The sequence below is a fragment of the Parasteatoda tepidariorum genome, chromosome 5 (assembly GCF_982258835.1).
Source record: "Parasteatoda tepidariorum strain Cologne lab strain chromosome 5, Ptep-v5.0, whole genome shotgun sequence".
NCBI classification, from domain to species: Eukaryota; Metazoa; Arthropoda; class Arachnida; order Araneae; family Theridiidae; genus Parasteatoda; species Parasteatoda tepidariorum.
In genome coordinates this window covers 95757932-95776469 of record NC_141759.1, presented here as the reverse complement: position 1 = coordinate 95776469, position 18538 = coordinate 95757932, and the positions used below count along the sequence as shown (strand labels likewise).

At 31.6% G+C, this 18538-nt stretch overlaps 1 protein-coding gene across 2 annotated transcripts in view; it reads right to left on the bottom strand.

Annotated features, from left to right (window-relative positions):
- LOC122270739 (uncharacterized) overlaps positions 1 to 18538 on the bottom strand; it is a 108387-nt gene that overhangs the window by 51456 nt on the left and 38393 nt on the right. The gene's annotated exons all lie outside the window — the stretch shown is intronic.

Sequence of the window (18538 nt, the reverse complement as noted above, 5' to 3'; positions counted from 1 at the left end):
CTAGGCCCGGTGTCATCATTTGAGGACTGGCCATTTTCTAGAAAAAGTAAATAGCGATAGCATCAAGATTTTGTTCGTAAAATTAATTTTGGTTTTACAAGAAAATTATGCCTACCGAAAAAATTTGTATAAGAAAGTAGATGCCCCAATTTGAAGCAATGGAAAAAGTACCCTTGTAGCAAAAGAGTAGTAGGGTATTTTCTCTTAACGCACTTCTTGACAAGGAGGCACAAAGGCAACTTTTTGAAATAACTAGAAAGTTGCTCTAAGAAATGCAATTTTTATTATTATCGACACATTTATTTTAAAAAAAATTATAATAATATTACTTTTTCATAAGAGCTTTAAACTCACTCTGGGATTAAATTTATTTATATTTTTGAAAATAAAGAATGGTAAATTATGTGTTTCTTTCTTTGCATTTATTCAGCAAAATTAAGACATGTGTTAACTACGATGTAACAATATGAATTGAATAATACTAAATACTTCGTAAAGTTTTTTTTCTTCTCCATCACTTCAAAATGGGGATGTACTCTCTTAGGCAAAAATTTCTGTCTTACTTCGTAATTGTCTCATTTAATAATAAAAAAAACATTAAAAACAAAATTTTGTGTGGAAAACGATCTGTCCTCAAATAATTACGTTGACTGCTAACAAGTCAAAACATTACGGTTAACCATACATACTATTTACTATCACATCAAATATCATGCAAAACTATATTTCTTGATGTTAAACATAACTTTTTTTATAGGTTTTTGAGACGCTGAATACGAATGAGTTATTTATTTTAAGGCAGCTTAAATGGTTCACCAGTAATTCGTACCCCCTCCCCCCACATAAAGCGCTTTATTCTATGTATAACAGAAAAAAAGAGTCAAGTTATCGTGATGTTCCACTGACGAAATGGGAATGGGATACTTGAAAGTGACGTAGTGTGGTTATCTCAATCCTGATTGGTTATTGAAACGTGACTTTTTTTTACCTTAGCAACTGTTCTTTTAATTCTATTTCGAGTAAGCCAAGACCCTTAAACTACTAATTCTCTTAAGTAACACAGCCTATATTCTTTTCTTTCACTAGGATTTCAATTCTTTCAGAATATATTTACACGAATACTTAACACAAAAACAGGCAAGAAGCCACGTAGAACATAAATAAACTGTTCCCAGGTACACAAAACAAAAACATATGACAGTTATAATAAAATAAATAAAAGTTAAGTAAAGGAAGGATACGAGAAAGAATTACATTTCAACAAATTCGATGAGCGTATTTAATTAGCTTAACGTTAATTAACAAAGTTATGTAGTTACTTTAATGCGTGATTTTGCTGATAAAGATTAGCTGGCGTTTACGTTATAGGTCACATGTGTGGGTATGGGTTGTCTTCTTCTAAGAGTGTAAGTACCCTTTAACGAAAGTAAAATTTTGTCCGACAAGGGTTTTTAACTTGACATCTCCTAAAGGAAATATACTTGTGTTTAAAAACTTAAAGTTTAAAATTTTCACAGATTTAAAAGCATTAAACTAAAATGAATATAATTGTGTTAATTCAAAAGAATTTTTGCTATAAATTAAAAGCATTAGTTTCCTTATTTACGAGATAAATTTAAGTAGTTTTTCTGGCAATTGCGTAATTATTCCGTCGACCATTTTCACCAACACTGCATTTAAGCGATTTCGTAATCTCCCAAATTTATTTTTGTCAAGGAAATAATCATAAGGAAATAGACAAATGTAACTTATTTCATATAAAAAAAAGTATTTAAATTTGAGTCACATCCAAATAAATTTTCTGATTTGGCGAAAATGGTTGACGGTTTAAAACGTAAATGTCGTTTTTCTTATTTAAATTGTTATGAGAGTTGAGGATTTAAAAGTTTCCTTTTCTGCGTAATAAACTAAAATAGTTTTTCCCGTAGAAAATATTATAAGAGTTAAAATTATTATAGTTTTATTTTCTCGAGTTACACAGTTAAGATGTTGATGCGGATATGAAGTTCGATTTTCAATACACGATCAGTACTGCAAAGTATAATTCCGATCAGTACTGCAAAGATCTACTTTTTAAATGTTTTTTTTTTTTAAAAATACGCAATGATAAACATTAAATACAATAGTAGTTTGAGAAAATAAATGACGATATTAAATGCCTTCGTTCCTATCGACAATTTACGTTATTTCAATGATATAAACAGATGCAAGTTCTTGCAGCAAAAACGTCTTGTTTAAATAGATTCATTTATTTTTACTTGATTATAACAAACATTCGAAATAAAATCTTTTTAAAAGAAATGAGATGCAATCAGTGAGTAATGGTCCGTAAAATAAGTGCATGCAAAAGATTTTCTTAGTAAAATTCAGAAAAACGATAAATTTGTTTAAGAATTCAATTAAACTGGAATAGTAGCGACGGAAAGCGATTTTTTTTCTTACTTTTGAAAAAACCCTTTTTCAGTGATTGCTGTTGCCATTACAGAAAGCAAATATCAATGGATTGTTTCCGAGGGCAATAAGGCTTAAACTAATGAAAGCACAACTTACAATTGTAAGAAGGTATTTTTCCGCTTCCCTTGTTTGCTTCTTTGATGTTTGGATTCTGAAGTACCATTCATTTTGAGATGAAACTCATAAATTGCTTACGCTTTTTGATTTCTAAGATTCATTAGTACTTTTATGAGTTCTTTGAATTAGAAAATACTAATCAGTATTTTTTAAATCTAAAATACTAATAATATTAATCTATAGTCTAATAATATTAATCTATAGTATCAACGGTTCTCATTTTGTTTTCGGCTACGGAACCGTAAACAATCATCTTTCTCTTGGTTTAACACTAACTTTATAAATAAAGTTTGTTAAGGTAATTCTGAACGTTGTAACCTATAAAAGGCTATTTTTAAAATATTTAATTAGAGGTATGAAGATGTTGCATTGTTTAACCATTAATAATCTAATTATCAGAGATGCATACCTGCCAACTCTTCCGGTTTTCAGGGAAGATTTTTTTTCATATTTAAAGTGTTATTCATTATATCAAATTCATGTTATTTCACTAAATTTTTTGATTTATGTTAATAATTATTAATGAGTTTGACCACCACTACATATAAATAATTACAACAAATATATAAAAGGCATATTAGTACTCACGATAGCGAATTTCAACCTGGTTTAAATATAAATATATTTTTGAGTAAAACTGTTTTTCGGTAATTGTTTTACTACCATTCGGAAAATCCATTCTCGTAAAGGATGAATGTTGGTAAGTATGGAGATGCCAACTGCTCCGGCCACGCCAAAATAAATTAAAAAACGGTAAATAACTACTAACTAAATTTTCAAATATTAGACAAATTTTGCTAGTTTCTTAAAAGTTTTTGCATGACATGTTTGAAAAAAAGTGGTGAGTTGTATATGCCTACGAATCATTTAGAAATAGTGGTGGATAAAAATCTACTAAATTGAGTTTATTAAACCAAGAATCACAATTGATAAACTACCACTTTAAAATATATATTTGCTGTCCGGAGCAAGTTGGCATCTCTGATATAATCTAACGATGATGTCGCAGTTTCCCAATGTTGTCGGTGCATTTTAATTGGCTTGAAAATCACATTTTCTCACATTAAATTTCATACTGGTTTGGCTGTCATAGCGTAAAATTGAATCATATATATTTCTTGTATTCCTAATTTAAAGGTATTTACCTGTATTGTCATTATTACGTTTTTAATTTTGCTTGTTTTCTAATTTAACGCGTTGAGCTCAGCGTCAGCAATCGGTGGCTGACACTGGACTTTCCATTTAGGCCGCATCAACCACCGGTGGCTGACACTGAAATTATATTTAGGCTGCGTCTGCCACCGCTTGCTGACACGGACCTTTCACATAGGCCGCGAAAAACAGCTGGCTGACAGCGTATAACATGATATAGAACTATAAAATTTACACTCTTTTATGGAATTGCAGAAAATGTATACAAAATGTACTTAATTATTGTGATTCTTGGTTTAATAAATTCAATTTAGTAGATTTTTATCCACCACTATTTTTAAACAATTCGTAGGCTTATATGATTCACCACTTTTTTCATACTTATTATTTTATAAGCAGGCCAACGGGGCGATAGGATCTTGGAACTATTCCCCCCCCCTTTTATTTTTTTTTTTATCATCTTTAAGATTTTTCTCCAAATTCTCCCAAGTTTTCTCAGAATTTTTTTAATTATATCATGTAAAATATCTAAGAAATCTAATCTTATCAGGTACAACAAGTTTTCTACTGGGGATAAACACAATTGTGTAGGTGCCCCAAAAACTAATGTAGTTCCAGTCCAATATTTTATAAGCACGACAACAAGTATAAACTTACGTCGACCGGTGCTTCTGCTATTTCTCTGGTTTTTATTGCTAAACACAGTACTCTAGTCGCCCACGGGCATCAATACAGACGAAGAAGTGGAGTGCCCGCTCTTCTGGCTGGTACTTCGTACTGCATCTCAGCCTAAGTCATACTTGTTATGCTAAACCTTTCAAAACTAGCAAAATCTGTCTAATATTTGCAATTTTAGTTTGTAGTTAATTGCAGTTTGGCCAGACGGGCAAGCCATGTAAAATCAGCGCGGCGTTCAACGTGTTAAGATTTTAAGAGGATTGTTTTTATTATTGTTAGAACAACGTAATTCTACCTTTGGTGCAAATTACATTATACTATTATGAATTTCGGTTAATGAGATTCGTTAATGATTCAGAACTTAAGCTTCAGTTTCACTCGCACAAAGTGATGAATGCAAAAATATTGTATTTAAAATGCATCCGTCCGTTTGGCAAGCAAAAATATTAGATTTCAGTTGTGAGCTCAACAAATTTGTTATAACAATATACACTCTATAACAAAAAAACCGACGCACCAAGAAGAAGTTGTCCGATTGAAACGAAAATTGGTGGATAGGACGACAATGTACAGAATAGTAAATGATTAAAATTTCAGAACAAATTGAATAATTTATTGCAGAGTTACAGTAACAAGTTCAATAAGGTGTTGACCCGCCTCTAGCCTGGATACAAGCTGCCACGCGGCGTGGGATAGACAGATAAAGCTCCCGGATGATCTCTTGCGGTATTTCCTGCCTAATTCGATCCAAATGTCGAAGGAGGTCATCAACATTCCGTGCCAGATGCGATCGCCTTCCCATCATATCCCCGACATGCTTGATGGGAAAGAGATCTGGTGATCTGGCAGGCCAAGGAAGAGTTTGACAAGCTTGCAGACAGTTCATAGCAACACGTGCCGTGTGTGGTCTGGCATTGTCCTGCTGATAAACCAGCCCAGGGTCTCGGATGGTCTTAGGATGTCGTCGACGTACCGCTGTGCAGTAAGTGTACCTCTAATGACGACCAAAGGGGTCCGGCTGTCAAAGGAAATGGCACCCCAGACCATAATGCCTTGTTGAGGGCCGGTGTGGCGTGCAATAGTGAAGGCAGGATGCCCCCTCTGCCCTGTGCGTCTCCAAACACGTCTTCGATGATCGTCAGGACAAAGTTGGAAGCGGGATTCGTCGCTATACGTCCCCAGTCGGCATCATTCTAGCCTGATCTGTTCAAAACATTCATGCATACGAAATTTCAAAGCAATCGGATGATTGCTTCTTGGTGCGTCGATTTTTTTGTTATAGAGTGTATTTTAATTTTAAATGTTATTTTAAAAAATAATTACTCAAAAAAATGATTTATGTCTACTAATAGATCTTAATGGTATCGTAAGGGAAATATTTTGAACTGGAAAATGGCGGCATAAGTGTTCTTTTTAGCACACATGTTTTTAGTTGAATAATTTCAACTGTTTTATGACAAAAAACAACAATTATTGCGAAGCAATCATCGGGGTTGGAGAGCATCAGCGAACAGGGGGCTTAGATCCCAATCTTAAAATAAGTTTCATGTCCGACAGTTAAATTTGCAGTCCTGGTGCTATATTTAGTCTAGTAATGATTTTGTTTTTGGTGCATATACATAAGCTGAAAATGATTAAAATAAGCCGAATCATAGTTTAATTCGAAAAGAAAACTGAAAAGAACTTCTGCAAACGTTGAAAATAGTTATTAGAGATACATATTTCTTTATTAAAGCATTTACTTATTTTATTTTGATTCGAAAATAGCAATAGAAAATACTAATGCAATATTTTATAAATGCTTGTTTTTTTTCTCCATAATTAGTTTAATACATTGCTATTAGAAAAACTATATTTTGTTTTAAAAAATGCCATTTGTATTTCATTGGTATTTTACTTGAAATAATTTCATGAAAGCAATAGAAAAGATTAAATGAATTATGAATTATAGGTTGGATCTAATTATAATCAGAGGTTTCAATACTCATCGGATCCCGTACGGAACTCTAAATAATCAACCCCCCTTCGCGGAACTCGTACTGTGTAAATAAAGTTTATTAAGGTAATTATGAACGTTATAACCTATTAAAGGCTATTTTATTACCACGTTTATATAAACTTGCCTTCGTGTATGTCTGTCCGGGTGGATTTTTGTAATCGATTTTAAACTAACTTCCCGACTAGCTACAAACTTCAAATTTGGCACATAGTTCAGAATCGGATGACAATGCATGAAAATGAAGAGAAAAAAGACATACAAAGTAAAATAAAAATTAAAAAAAAAAAATTATTTTCGAGATTGTCTTTTGTTGTCGATTCCATTATTTCAAATTAGTATTACATGTCAGGTGAAAAGATTTTTATTGTCGGAGTATTTTTATTGGCTGAAAAACCACGTGGTAGGATCCAGTTTTTCCTCATTCATTTCCAGATTGTTTTGGTTGTCATCAGCATAAAACTAATGAAAGTCGTAAAGGTATTGTTTATCTATAAAGATTTTTGTATCCCTAGTTTAAAATGAAAGTTGTATTACTTTAGTAGTGGTCTTGTAGTAGTCTTGACTACTCTTGACTAAGAAAAATAATCTAAATAAAAATATATATTTTTAAAAACCACGTTTTTTGTAGTGAAGAATAATAATTGAAAAGTAATAACTTTTAAAAAATATAAAATAAAAATTAAAAAAATTATAATTTAAAATAAAAAAATTCAAAGTAAAAAATAATATTTTTAAAAACCACGTTTTCGTAGTGGAGAATAATAATTAAAAAAAAATTGAAAAACGAAAAACGTGGGGCGCATGAAATACATAACAGTATATCTACACATTTTTTTACTCATACACATGCACAGCCACATATACATCCACATACATATGCATATACACAAACATATTCCACATCCACATTCAGATACAATTACAATTACAGATATACATACACATATTTTCAAGAACACACATACACACACTAATATAACATTACTGTTATGTATTTCATGCGCCCTATGTTTTTCGTTTTTCGATTTTTTTTAATTATTATTCTCCACTACAAAAACGTGGTTTTTAAAAATATTATTTTTTACTTTGAATTTTTTTAAAAATATTTAATTAGAGGGATTAAGATTTTTCATTGTTTAATTATTAATCTAACCATATACAAAAAATCTAATGATGCTGTCGGAGTTTTCCTTGTTGTCGGTGCATTTTTATTGGACGGAAAATCACATGGTTGGATCCAGTTTTCCCACATTAATTTTCATACTGGTTTGGTTGTCATCAGCATGAAATTGATAAAAGTCGTAAAGGTATTGTTTTCCTATAAATATTTTTGTGTTCCTAATAAGTATTAATAATAAGTACTAACTCCCCTAAGTAATAATAAGTACTAACTCACGGAACCATTTTAACGCTACCGCGGAACCCTAGGGTTCCGCTTAATACCATTTCGGAACAGCTGGTGTATAGTATAGGTTAATATATTCTTCTTATAGGGGTTTACAAAAATATAAAAACATTTCTCTTCTTATTCTATGTAACAGTCTTTCTCTAAGCGGTAAATGTTTAGGGAAATATTGCATAGCAAAAGTGTTGGTACAATTTGAAAGATCATGCTTGATGCTTTTAGAAATGGTGTCTTTTTTACCAATGCAAAATCTGCATCGATTAAAATAAGTGTAGAAAGTTAAAAGATTTTTAATTCCCTTATAATTAAAAAGCATTCTAATATAAATATTGCATTTCTGTTGAATGAATTTTAAAATTGCTGATATTAAGAGTAAAAAAAATTCTCAACTTCTCGTTTTACGTTTTGCTGCATTAGATAAAATGACATACAGTGTTAGACAATAAAAAACTAAAGCCAGAAATTTTTTGATAATTTTGACTGCATTTTAAAAGCCTCATCACGAGATAGCTAGAAAAAAGTGGCGTTCCATTTGAATTTTTTTGATCAGTTATATCTGACTGCAACGAAAATAACTTTTAATCAAATTTATAAAACAAGTAATCATGCATTATTGCATGAATCTAGTTATCACTAGAAGAATTAAATATTAACAAGTTTTAGAGACATAAACTGTGAGTTACAACCACAATTAATATTTACAGTTGTAACAGATATAAATGTTCGTAATTAATTTACAAATTATATGTATATTTAAACTTCTAGTGGTAGTGGTAGTGGTAGTAATAGTGGTAGTTAAATTATTATTTACTTCTCTAAGAAAGCGGTAGTATTCAAATATCCCTATTACCAACCTTTATCTTAATCAGATAAATAGTAGTTCTGTTCTAGGTACGTCATATCTTACTTTTTCTTTTTAATTTTTTTTATCTTTAATCTTTTCTTATTTTACCATCATTTTGGAAATCACTATTTTTAATATAGCATGCATTCATTTTGACTCTAAAATGGTAATTGCGAAACAAAACAATTTATTTGCAGTTTATCAATTTCGGTAGCAATATCGAAAGATTTTTCCTAGCTGCAATATAGGTCTTGCATTAATATTTTATTTTAAATCTACTAAATTTGAAACTAAAAAAAATTTCGACATGCACATAAATGCAAATAATTAGTTCTCAAGAAGCGTTCCTGAAATTAGTTTTTTTAAATGAAATTTTAAATCATTTAATCATTTTAAATCACTTCAAATCATTTCCAACAAGAAAAATTCATCGTTATGAGTGTAAATGTTAGAAATAATTAAATATTTTTGTTATATTAATTTTAAATATTTTCATAACAATTATTTTAAATATTTTCATAACAATTATTCTAAATATTTTCATCATAGAATTGGAAATTCCATAATATCCTCCTGAATTTGCGAAGTGAATCTGCAGCATAAATCCAAATTTGCCAAGTCAGACAGAGATCATTATTTGTACATAAATGCTGCATAATCCAATATATAAATTGCAAATAAAAAGTCCCTACGAGTTATACATTTACATTAAAATTTTATGTTGTTCATATTTGAGTTGAATTTTATACAATGAGACTAAAAAAGAAAAGAAAAAAAATGGAATGTATCGCTACATGTATCGCTATCTATTATCAAGTAACAAAAAAAATAATTCTTTACTTTTTGATCTTTGCTATGTTCTCTCAAATCAGCTTTCTAATTTTAATTAGAAACAAGTTTAGAGACATTTTAAAATCTCCCCCATTTGTTTTTTTAAAATTTTTTTTAAAAGAAAACTTTGTGAAAAATAATCTGCAGATACTGTACTGATCAGCAGCGCCCTCTGCCGTGCTGGAGGGTTTCTGACAGGGATGTCAACTTCTCCATTATCGGCAAAAGTTTAAGTAAATTGTTTGCGGGTCACGGTGGCTCAGGGGATAGAGCGTTTGCTTTCCAATGTGGTGATTCAAGTTGGAATGCCAGCGGTAGCTGGTCTATACAAATACTGCTCTTGGCTCTCACCGATCACAGTGCTGAGGTATAATACCTCAATGTTAGACGGATCAGTGGCTAGAAACTTCTTGCTGTCGTCTAGCCGTGGGAGATATTTGTGGTTTTCCTCACCTCGTAACCTAAATGCAGGTTAGTTCCATCAAAAAGTACTTCACGAAGTCTAGTTTGTCCCAATGCATAATATAGGAGTTCCCTTGTATTCTGGATTGAGTTCTAAGTTACAAGACATTGTAACTAGACTAAGTTACTTGAACATTGATAGTCGTAAGCTCAGAATTGGGTCGGATTTTCAACACCAAATTGCTCCTATATAAAATAAAATATTTGAACACCAAATGGCCGGTTATAAAATAAAAATATTTGAGAAGTTATATTCTTATTCAAACCTTACGTTATTTAGGCTCATGAAATTACGTTATTTAGGCTCATCAGTTATTGATTTGCACCTAGGAAAAAAAATCTTGCCAAATTGGCGATTTTAAATAAGTTGAGTTAATTTTTAATGGTTCGTAAAGAAATGGGTGCGTCACAGTAACGTATAAATAGTTAAAATATAATATTTTTTTTAAATATTTTCAACTTGGTTTATTTTAACTCAGGTAAAATACTAAAAATAGAGTTTAATTATGATTTTTAACCAAAACTAAAATAAAAAAAAACTCGCTAATGCATCTTAGCTATTTCTTTAATCAAAGAAAACGCGGGGAGTTTAATTTTTCTTGTTGATGGGACCCGTTGCTTGAAATTAAATTTACCTTTCATTTTGCTCTTTTCAGGTTTTTCCCTAAACTTAATCAAAACTTTTAACCTATTAACTTTCTCCGCGATTTTTCACGAGAACGGTAAAATGTTTCTGATCGATGTGGCGAACAAAAATATTCGAAGCTTAAGAGTAAGGCTCTTTTAAAATATAAATCTTTTTAAAACAACGGAGCGGTTAATGAGATTTCACGCCCGAAAATAGCTTTTTTTTTATTCGACCCCTGAATAAATATGGACTGTTAATTTAAATTATTCAGATATTTTCACCTTTATTCGTAAACAATGAGAAACTATTTAATGGAAAAATCAATATTTCGCGTCCATAAAACTTTCGCCCGATTGTATGTAATTTGAAGAGAAACAGAACTAAAACTGCCCACAAAAAAGTTTTATTTATTTTCTATTAATTTATAAAATGAAATTCCGTGAATTATTATGAAGTTCACAATTTATTTTATTTTTGTGAAATTTCTTTTTCGAACTAAGTAAAGGTCCCGCAGTGGACTGATCGTTAAGACACGGTTCCCAGCAGATCACCGAAGTCAAGCATCACTGGCTGCGGTCAGTGTGCCGGTGGGTGACCACTTGGATCAGTCTGCGTAGGGACCGAGGGTGTGCGGTATTGGTCCACGTTAAACTGTTCTACCGTAAAGTGCTCGACTTCGCGTGCAGATCGTCGGGCTACCGAAGCGGGGGGGCATCCCCTCCGTAGAGGATCAAAATTGAGATGGCAAGTCTTCGAATCATCCTCAGGGATGCTTTCCAGATCGTCGCCAATAGCCCATTGTGCAGCTCTAGTGCGACGTAAATGAACTACAACTACAACGAACTAAGTAAAGATGCAAATATTAGTAATAAAAAATATAATCTCTTGATGTAACTTATGGCAAATAATGTTGTTAAAACGTGTTACTACATTTACTTTGAATTAGCTAAATTTACATTTTGAAATAAGTAACGTCACAATTTAGTTATATATTTTTGACATAATCACACAATTCTCCTTTCATCCCTCAAATCGTGACATCATTTTTTATTGTTACACATTCATATGCTATCTTGTATGCTTATGACAAAGATGGCTTATCAGCCCCTGCGAAGTTGAACGACGGATAGTCAGTTAGTGAAAGACATCAAAAAGTTACGTGTAGGGTTTCGAACCCGCTACCTTCATTTGGCGGATCGGCGAGATGGCTCGGCAAGGGAGGCCTCCGTGTGACATAACTGGTGTGCGCTTTTTATCCAGAAAAGTGCCTTAAAAAGTGGCAACACATATGTTAATAGCCATGGTGGCTCGGGAGATAGAGCGCTAACCTCCCAATGACCCTTGTTTGAGTCCCTGCTACGGCTGTTTGATATGAATCTTGCACCTGGCTCGCACCAGTCACAGTGCCGAAGTAAAATATCCTCAGTGGTAGACAGATTATGGGTTAGAATCCCCTTGCCACCAGGCTAACCGTGGGTGGTTTTCGTGGTTTTTCTTACTATGTAACGCAAAAGCGGGTTAGTTCCATCAAAAAGTCCCCCATGAAGGCTAGTTTGTCCCAATACTTCATCGAGGAGTTCCCTTGTTTTCTGCGTTAACTTCAAAATTACTAGGTTACAAGGTTGAACATTAGTTGTAAACTCAGATTGGGTTGACTGCTCTAAGGCGATTACAAAATAAAATAAAACTTGCGTGATTATATTAAGAGAATATTTTACAACATATTACACATTATATTAAAGGAATGCATTACAACATTATATATTAAGAGAATATTAGAAACAAGTAATAACTTGCAAAGTATATTTTTACTTTAAGGCAATTTGGATGCAAAAATGTTTACCTATTATTTGAGATAAGAAGATATGACGTAAGAAGTTAAAAAAAATTATAATGGGGTGCATTTCTTTTTTTGTTGCACGATTCTTTTTTAAATTTTTTTAAAATCAGATTTTAGATACTAGATACTTTCACTCCGTTGATCTGTAATCTGTTTTCTCTGTCCACACAATATATTTTTTTTAACAATTGCATTTTCCCAAAATGAACAAGTTTAAAAAGTTATACAAACAATGCAAGGTAGTATAAATGCGTAACTAACTTCTACGGGAGTCAGGGATCTTCATGATTAACCCTTTGGGGACGGGTGATTCAGAAAAGCATTCGTACAAAATCAGAATCAAGTTGTAATTAAATAAAAAATGGCAACTTAAATGTAGTCGTTGCTAATTTGACAGACTTACTTTGCTTTTACTTTAATTATTGTTAGTTTAATCGTATATATAATCAATGATAATTCAAAGTATAACTAAATAGTTTTATTTTGAACAAAGTAATGGTGAATTAAATAAATCAAACAATTATAACTCCGCCCACAAATAAACTGCTAAAGAAATACTTTGATTACCAGTTTTATCTTTTTACCCTGATTGATACGGTTTTATGCTGACACGTATTTGTGACAGTCGGCGCGAAAGGGTTAAACTTGCATAGGAACCTATGAACGGAAATATCACCGTACGCAACTTGGGGAAATACCTATTATGAAATATTCCTTTAGTCCTTATGATCAGGTCATAATAGGGAAGACGCTTCCCGGAAGCGTCCCTAGCCGCGTGTGATATATTCCTATATATTCTTTGCCCTAACTCTCCTAGAAATTTGTCTCAATATTTATGCGACCCTTTATTGTATAAAGTTTTTAATCTTGTACATTTCGACAAAAAAATAGACTAAAAAATGTCCTTCTTAAAAAAATCTGTAACTTCAAAACTAATTTCAGTCTTGAAATTTCCACACCCGAATTAGGCAAGATCAAGTATTTGTACTAATTATAGATCAATTATCTGTATTATGCAACAAAAAAATTTGTTCTCTAAGGAATAAGTTTGAATTTGATAACGTTTATATTTAGAGACAATAGTGACAAGTAAATTGAAGGACAGCATTTAACATGAATTATGAAAAAGTGTGAAGGAAAATATAGTATAATTTTCTAATAATCTTTGGTATTTAGCAATAAAAATATGCACTTTGTATAAGTAACCTGCTTTGTAACCATATTAAAAATTCACTTTAAAATGGACAGAAGTGGCATTTTACTCATTCATATTCAGCTGTGAGTCGTAATATTTTGCATATAATAAAGCTAATGTTTTAATTATGTGTAACTAGGTGAATATCCGTTCTTCGCATGAGTTGAATAAAAAATAAGTAAGGAATCAATAAATTAGTACTGTGAAACACTACGAAATAATGCTCAAGCATATTTCCGACACAATTAAAGAGCTTGATGGAAGAACCAGGTAAGAGACATTTTTAGGCGAAATAATGAATCAGAGAAAATGACAAAAAAGTGGTTGCATTAATATGGGTATGTTTAATGTAACAGAACCGTTTTTGCCTTCACTTAAAAATTAACATTACTAATCACATCAGTTTTTAATACTCTTGCATGATTTTTACTTCAAATTAGGCAGCAGCAATAAAGCAAAGCAAAGAGTTATAAGTCCCACCATCTAATAAATTAGTAATAAAATAGTTCGGTTGCAACTTTTTGAAAATGCCACTTACCTGGTTCGTCCAATAAGTTTTCCAATTAATATAGCTAAAATAATTAAAATTTTTTTTATTGAATATTATTTGTTGCCCTTTTCGGTGGCTTTACGTTACTGAAGTAAGCAAAATTCGTTTTTTGTAGCTCATCCGATTGGAATAAAGTAAAATCTATTTAGCATCACTTGACATGATGCTATTGCACTATCAAGTAATTTTCTCCAGTTCATATCCTTTTGGAATGCCGTAAAACACTTATTTCCAAAGTATCAGCATTAAAACTGCAAAGCATTGATGCTGTTTAAATAATCAACAAATATATCTATATTATATTTAATACCTATATCAGTATATATGGTACTTATTACATAACCCTTCAGCACTTTGGTTTTGTGAAAAATACATTTGTCTGAGACAGCCAACTAAAAACGATTTTTTTTTTAAATAGAATTCTTATTAGAACTTAATATAAAGGTTTTAGAGCATGACTATTTCTAGATCTGACTTTCAATTTACTGCTAAAATATTTATAAGTAGTAGAGGAACGAACCAGGGACCTGTAGGACGACAGCGCGAAGCGCTACCGCTCAGCCACCGGGCGTGGTTACCATAATACCAGTAGTATATACTACCGTAAGTAGCACACAATAATTAAGCGTCATCTGCGAATGGAAATTTTCTTCGGTTTTCATAAACAAATTTTCTATTAACCTTTCTTCCTTTAAGTTAGCTTTTTAGCGCATATCTTATTTTCTTTTATTTCAATTATTACTTTAATTATTCAACTATTATTTTAATCGGATTTATTATTGTATTAAAATATAAAAAAGTAGCTTGAAATTTTTCTTTCATTCATACGCAAAAAATTTATGATTTTGTAAATTAAAGTTATTTCAATTATAATTAACTGTTTCTCTATGATCTAAATAACTTCAAATTTTAAAAATTATGGTTTGGAACATTTTATCTTTAAGGCAGAAAAAGACACGGTGTTTCATAACCATAAATTATTAAAATACTCATTTTGTTTTAAATTAATATACAATAAAGAAAAAAAATAAGAAAAATATGTTTAATAAAAACTCTCTGCCAAAGGGTTAATATATTTAAATTTCCATATGTTACATATATATTATATTATATAACATATGGGAAACATAATCTATAATTTGTTTCCCTAATGTTATATTATTAACGTTAGAGAATATGCTTCCAAACATGTGTAATAATATACTTTAAACATATATGTTCCCATTTATATTTAAACTAGCTGATATTCTCCTTTTAAGCATCGAAAAGACGCTGGTTTTGCCTTCGAATTAAGCAGGCCTTGTCTTTGGATTCAAATACAAACTCATACTATTTATATAAATCGGTCGACTAAACTATCTTATTTCATCAAAATAAATGCTAAAAGACATTGTTTATACAATAACAAAAAAAAAACCGACGCACCAAGAAGCAATCATCCGATTGCTTTGAAATTTCGTATGCATGAATGTTTTGAACAGATCAGGCTGGAATGATGCCGACTGGGGACGTATAGTCTTTATCGACGAATACCGCTTCCAACTGTGTCCTGACGATCATCGAAGACGTGTTTGGAGACGCACAGGGCAGAGGGGGGATCCTGCCTTCACTATTGCACGCCACACCGACCCTCAACAAGGCATTATGGTCTGGGTTGCCATTTCCTTTGACAGCCGGACCCCTTTGTTCGTCATTAGAGGTACACTTACTGCACAGCTGTACGTCGACGACATCCTAAGACCAGTTTTGCTACTGTTCCTTTTGCAGCGTCCTGGGCTGGTTTTTCAGCAGGACAATACCAGACCACATACGGCATGTGTTGCTATAAACTCTTCCTTGGTCTGCCAGATCACCAGAACTCTCTCTCATCGAGCATGTCTGGGATATGATGGGAAGGCGATTGCATCTGTAACGGAATGTTGATGACCTCGTTCGACAATTGGATCGAATTTGGCAGGAAATACCGCAAGAGACCATCCGGGAACTTTATCTGTCTATCCCACGCCGCGTGGCAGCTTGTATCCAGGCTAGAGGCGGTTCAACACCTTATTGAACTTGTTACTGTAACTCTGCAATAAATTATTCAATTGTTCTGAAATTTTAATCATTTACTATTCTGTACATTGTCTTCCTATCCAGTAATTTTCGTTTTAATCGGACAACTCCTTCCTGTTGCGTCGATTTCTTTGTTATAGAGTGTATATTACCACATTTTTTTTAAAAATAAGAATGTTTCTGTTATACTGACGCTAGATTTTATCGATGTAGTAAGAGGCTACTTTAATAAGAATTATAAATGCATGCCAATGAGCTCAGCACAGCACTATTTTCAAGTTTAATTTAAAACGTGAAAAGCCAAGTTATGTCTACGTGGAATTGATTTTATTTAAAACTTTAGTTTTACGATAAAAAGTGGTACGATTGACATTTGACGTATTGATGAATATTTATTTTTGTAATTACAAAAGAATCATTAAAAGTTTGGAAAAATTAAAATGTGGTAAACAGATGTAGAGAAATGAAAAAGTTTGACGATTTTGCAAATACCAAAACATATTTTGCAAATGTAAATAGCTATATCTAGATGTAACAAATGGCGAACTGATTTCCAGCCTATTTACATATTTCCCCAACATTATAATTTATCGTAATAAAGCTCTCTCAAGTATTTTTTAAAACTTTTACATGAATTACTGTTTGATAAGAAACAAACCTAAAATTTATTAAACTTAAAACAACTTAATGCATAACCTAAGCTACTGCCAAGAAAAGTAGATGAAACGATTAATCCATCGCAGTTAAAAACTACCAATGCTTACGCTTAAAATCAGATCTATCCGGAAAGCATATAATAAGAAATGAATAAATAACTATAATAATATTATAAGCATATTATAATTGCATGGGAATAATAATAAGTTAAGTTGATTTGTTTTAATTTCAGAATATGAATATTTAATTTCAGAATATTTAATTTCAGAAAATATGTTGTACTAGTGGGCTGCGCCCCCTGCTAGCTAACGCTCGCCAACCCCCGAAAATTGCTACGCAATCTTATATGGTTTGCTTCGCAAACCAAGCTCGCGTCGCTCGCAACTAACTTAGGTACATTGCAAATGCACAAAATTTTAAGAATTCAAAACAATCATCCAAATCCATGTAAAAAAAATTTTTTTTAGAAAAAATTACATCTTTTTAGTAAATACTAAGTCATTAAAATAAATTTGAATTCAAATAAATGACATGTAATTCGTTATACCTATTAGAAATGTGCTATAGTATAAAATCTTAAGATAAAATTTCTAAAACTGATATCTCTTTAAAAAGGTTAAAATTTTGGCTATAATTAAGTCTATTAAAAATTGAATTAAGTGAATTGCAATGGATATAAACAATATATTTAAAAAAAATATTAACCAAGAACGATTCACAACTTTGTTAAAAACATAAGTATAAATCTTAGAATAAATTAGTGATAAAACAAATAAATTCGTGATATAAATCAAAAATCGTCCAATAAATTCGTAATATATAAATTCGTGAAAAAAAGCGCTTTCGACAAAGTACTAAAATAGAGATCTATCGATAAAGACTACTCACTTCTGCCAAGCTTAATAGTATGAGATTGGTTATTTCAGTTCTCTCTGGTTATTTCAGTTTCCGTTTTTAAAAGCGCTATATGTTGAGCAACCTCAGACAGATTTGGCAAGTGACATTTTTAGCTGCAATCATTGGTTGATTTTCTAGCGTTGCCATTCGCGGAGTTGTAATGAGGCTTTTTTTGTCGCCGTGTAAGAGAAACATATATATAGATGAGCGGAAGAAAAGAGCAAGGACTACAATATTTAATGTATCATGGTAACTCAGACAGCATTATAAGACAGATAGCAGCTATCTTTTTAAGTAAGAGTAGGGTAAACCAACCAGTGAAGGAACACTACCCAGTGAAGGAACATTTCATATATATTGATTAAAAATAAGAATTTGAAAGTTTTTCTTCAGATTGATGGGTAACAATATCTTACTGCCAAACAATAGGAAGTCATCTAGCAATGTTTTGGATTACCTGGTCAAATAGACTTCTCTGGAAAAATTTTTGAATTTGTTATTATCTCTGCAATACCTTGTTTCCTTGAAAAAATTATAGGGTGAGTGTTTGTATTTATATGTTTGAAGCGGAATTAATTGCATGTAATAGTTTTATTTTTCTCACTGTAAAAAAAGAGAATTCAAAATATAGTTATTGAAGTTACGTTTTATTTTCTTAAAGCATGATAGCATAACAAAGTACTGAGATAAGGGGGTGTTTGTTCACTGGATCACCAAACGATGAAAAACCAATGAAGGAACAAGTGTTCCTTTACTGTTTTTTTTGTATGTTAA